We start from the raw sequence: 4,980 nt of genomic DNA on the forward strand, positions 1-4,980 counted from the left end.
AAAAACTTCGTATCCCAAGTTTGTCCCTAATTTATCATAGTTAACCCGATTGTCCCAATGTACAAAATACGGGATATAACAAATCTATAAATACGAATTTTTACATAAATAAAATGCTCTATGCATACGGTAATCTACAAAGATGACATTTCACAAGAAAATGATCTCTAATGGCCATTTATAAATCGATTAAAGAAAATGACATTTTCCGATCTCCTATGTGCAAAAAATGAAGATCTCTTGTCAAAAAAAAAAAAAAAAAACAAACATAAAACTAAAAATAACTTTGTAAAGGGATACAAAAATATTTCACTACTTCATATACTTTCGTCGTAATATCGATTGTCGCCCATCATTATCAACTACCGCCGTTCTCAGCTTCAAGCATCACATCATCAATAACCACAGTAAGTCGATAAGCACCAACCACCAAGGCACAATTATCACCAACAGTTACCACCATAACTATCAGTGATTACTATCATCAACCACCACTTGGAGTGTCCAATGGTCCGTGGGTTGAATCTGAGTAAATAAAAATGAGTTGAGTTAACAGATGAACGTGTCATTAACCCGTCTAATAAAAAGACACTTGGGCTGAAATGTGTTGGTTGGAATGGGCTGAGCATTGCGTCATAGCCCAATCCACTCAACTTTTACAAAGTTTTAATTTTTTTTAAAATTTGTTTAAGTACCTAATAAATTTTTATTTTATTATGACTATATATTTTTCATGAGACAATTGAGCTATATATCAACCCAACTTTTAGATGATCTGATTTAACGAGTTAAAATAACTAAGTTAATAAATAAATGTGTCATTAAACCTGCCCAAATTTAAACGAGCTAAACGAGTCATATTTTATGTGTTAATTTTGCCACCTCTTGCGACCACCCCATGGCCATGAGGACTCCAACAATGCACTGAAAGGAAAAACAACACAATTAAACTAAAGTTTTAAATATCTTCAGAAATTTTAAAAGCTAATACAAAATTTGTTATTTTTTCCGGTAACTATTGGTTGAAATCTTCTTTGAACTACCAAAAGATGTAGTGCAGTGAATGAAGTTGTTCCTCCCTTAATTAAAAGTTTCGGAGTTCGAACTTTAGGTATAAAAAAAAATTTTAGTAGAGAGTGCTTCCGTTGGATAAGTCCTATGCGGCACAAATTTAGATTAGTCGAACTCTAATATGAATACTGTACACCGGGATAAGAAACTGGAAAAATAAAATAAAGGAACCTTGTTTGAGCCAAACACGCCAAAGTGGAAGGACAAAACAGTAACAAGCGCGTGTCTGAAACTGTGTCATGTAAAGCGAGTGGGTACTACTGAAATCTGAAAAAGAGAGAAAACTCGTGGGGAATGATGGATATTAGAGAGAGTAAATCCAATGATTGTACATATGTGACACGCACGAGTGCTCTCTTAGTGGGTCCCATGTGTGTATGCCACGTGGACAAGCACCTCCATGCTTCATCACGTGAACTTCCACGTGATCTCCCTTCCTTCTTTCTTGTCTTTTCCATCCTTTCTAAATCTTTTTTGAACTTTTTTGTGTTCTCTTTCTTTTTTGTGTCTCTTTCTTAGAGCTCATGCTTGGCTTTGGATTCTTCCAATTTGCTTGGCTCTAACTTTTTAGCCCAAAGTTTCAAACTTTCTAGCCTTCTTTTTTGTTGTTGCTCTTTACCCCTTTTCTTTTCTTTTCTTTGCTTTACTTTCTTTTTCTTTTTCTTTTTTTGTCATCCTTTTCTTATTTTGGAAGTCAATGGGCATAAAAATGTGTGGTAGGTCAAGCTCAAGACCACCTTATTTTCTAGGCATAATTACTCCCTCCGTTCACTTTTATTTGATCATTATTTTCAAAAGAGATTTTCATTTTTATTGTCTACTTTAGCATATCAAGAGAAAATATTTTTTTTTCCTGTTTTACCTATAGCATTAATTACTCATTTCTAATAATGTGTATAATTAAAATGGGTGAGGTATTTTAATTAGTTGAATTTTTCACGTAGAATGCGGTTGACATTCACGCACAAGACTAAAAAAATGAAACTCACCATATATGCTTCTGTGTTTCTGATTGTGTTTAATGTACACGCATTTTGAGTGATTCAAGAGCTCAATAAACAACACTTTGGTTAGTATCAAAATGAAAAAAAAAAAAATGACAAATTTAGGGGCCGCATATGCATTAAGCCTACTATGTGATATTGGATTACCTAGGTGATGGTTAAGATTACAACTTTAAACCTGAATTTGGTGAACAGATTTCAGATTCTTTTTCCCTTGGAAGAATGAGATCAAATAGAATTCCATATACACTACAATCAAAAGGCACAGGTTGTAAGATATTATATTCTTGTTTCTTTTTTGGCACAACATATTATATTCTAATGCCATACGGGGAGAGGTAAATTAAGTGGACATTGTCGAAATGGGTGACCTTATAATTTAAATAGAATAAAAAGAGTTTACAAAAAATATATATGTTATTATTTTCAAATATCTTACGTGCAAAAATAAAAATGTCTTATAGAAAAAATTTAATATTACAAATAAATCTGTAAAAAACTACCTGCTAATTCTTAACCATATCATGTCTACCCATTCATGTTCGTGGACCTAGTTGTGGACGAGCTTTTTTTTTTTCCCGATCGTTTGAGACTGAATGACGGAACTTAGCACGTAATGATTATATTTATAAGTGAAAGTCAAGATTTACGACTGTTAATCATGTAGAACATCTTAATTTCATTTTTTTCATACCTCTTTTCAAATGTAACACTAGCCTCACCACTCAGGCACTCACCAGCCCAGACGAGTAGGTACACTAAATTGCTCAAACTTAGCATATTAATGCTACACATAAACAAAAGAAACAAGAATAGATTGGGAAAATCTCGTGTTAGAAATATAATAACAGAGAGAAACAGTTCTGCGCGTGATAATCTTGTTAGAAATATTGAGTGTATATTTTTGGAGAATATAAGTAAACATTTGTACATAAAAAAATAAGTGATATCTAAAAGAAGTACTTAGGGCTCGTTTGGTATGATGGATAAGCAAAAATAGTCCTGGGATAAAAATTAGTGCCGCCTTATTCCATGTTTGGTTGGAAAAAAAACTCGGGATAACTAATCCCGGGATTAGTTATCCCGGGATTATAGTATTTTTTTTATCCCACCTTGAGAGTGGAATAACTAATCCCGGGATAAGTTGTTTCCAACCAAACGAGCCCTTAGTATTTAAAGATAAGTTCAAAAAAGGATATTTAAAATTTACCGTTGTGCTTAGATATGCATTTAATTTGAAAATAAATAAATAATTCTTCTGAGTGAAAGAGATTTTTCACTTGAAAGCTAGTCAATCTTTTCCTTCAAAACGTTAATCTAATGTATAACCAGATAATGTTTGATGATTTTTTTTTATTTTTTTATTTTTTATTTTTTGAAAAATTGAAAAAAAGTTCTGTGGACAAATATAATTCCTCCTAATTCTTCAATTTACAGCAAATTCCCTATTTGCATTTTGAAAATTTCTTGGTCACTTCTCAAGGAGATCAGTGCTTATAACAAAATTGAGAACTTGAGAATTGAGATCATGCCAAGTCTGAACATACCATGTAATTATTTCGTGAACACACATATTTGATTTGTTATAAATTTTACATTTACATAAGAAAAAATGAAGTTAAAAATTAGCTTTTATTTTAGTGTAGTGGGAGCAGATAGAGTACAAAATATGAATTTATATTAAAAAAATATTTATTACTAATTACTGGATATCAAATGGAATCTGACAGTGAAACAATTATGTTTTAAAAATTCACAAGCTTCAAATCTTGAAGATACCCCTGACCCCCAATTAGGAGTACTTGTTTATTCAAGGTTAATTGAACTTATATATACTGATCAAGAGGTGTTGTAGATGTGGTACCATGTTCCCACTTTGCTGTCAAATTTTGATATATACATCTTTAATGAAATCTAATGAGATTTCTCATGTATTGCAAATTACAAACTACTCAACAAATCAAAGACGCTTTTCTAGTTTTACGGCAAAGGATATTAGCTTTAAGGCACACTAAATATTTTTTTATTATATAATATTCTTATAAAATACCAATAAATTACTCATAAGATATATTCGAATGTAATCCGAATGATCTTTATCGGGCTATTTTTTTTCATTCACATTGTCACTGATCATATAGTATAATTATAATTATTTCTATGTTACAGTGTGCCTTACGCATAAAAATCACGATGTAACATGACTACAATGAACTCTAAAGGCGAAAAGTTAATGTTTAGAACTTGGGACAAGGTCCAAGATTTTATCAATTCCTAACAGTGCCATCTAGAAAATCGAGTCTCATAATTTTATCAAATCTTGGGAGATTCAACGTTGAAAATTTTGTGATGCCTCGTTAGCTAGGAATACTTGTTTTTCGTTATACACAGTGGACTAGTGGTAATTACAATATTCCCAAAACAGTACTCTATTTAAGATTGAAATTGTTTGGTTAAAAAATACTCACAAACTGTTATACTAGGATTAGGGGGAGTGTCCGTAAACTTTTATGTTAGGATAATGCACACACCTGAAGTGGGAGTGTCCATAAACTTTTTAGTTGAAGTTGTAACTTACACCGTTTAAATGCAAACAAAATTAAAAGGACTGCAGTAATTAGTCATTACAAATATCATAATCTGTAACATAAACCAGGGAGTTTGCGTTTCTTTCTCCCCACATTATTCAAACCAAAGCACTCTGTAACATATTATTCAAACATATAATTATGATAACTCTGAATCAAATTAATAAGTACATCTTATTAATTGCTTGCGTTGTTTCATATGGTACTAACATTCATCAGTTTTGCTTCGCAGAGTCAAACTAGGTCAATTATGAGTTATAATTTAAACATATCCCCTTAGTAGTTTTGATACGGCAGAGATTGCAAGTTATAACATT

This window comes from Lycium ferocissimum, chromosome 7 (assembly GCF_029784015.1).
Source record: "Lycium ferocissimum isolate CSIRO_LF1 chromosome 7, AGI_CSIRO_Lferr_CH_V1, whole genome shotgun sequence".
Classification (NCBI taxonomy): domain Eukaryota; kingdom Viridiplantae; phylum Streptophyta; class Magnoliopsida; order Solanales; family Solanaceae; genus Lycium; species Lycium ferocissimum.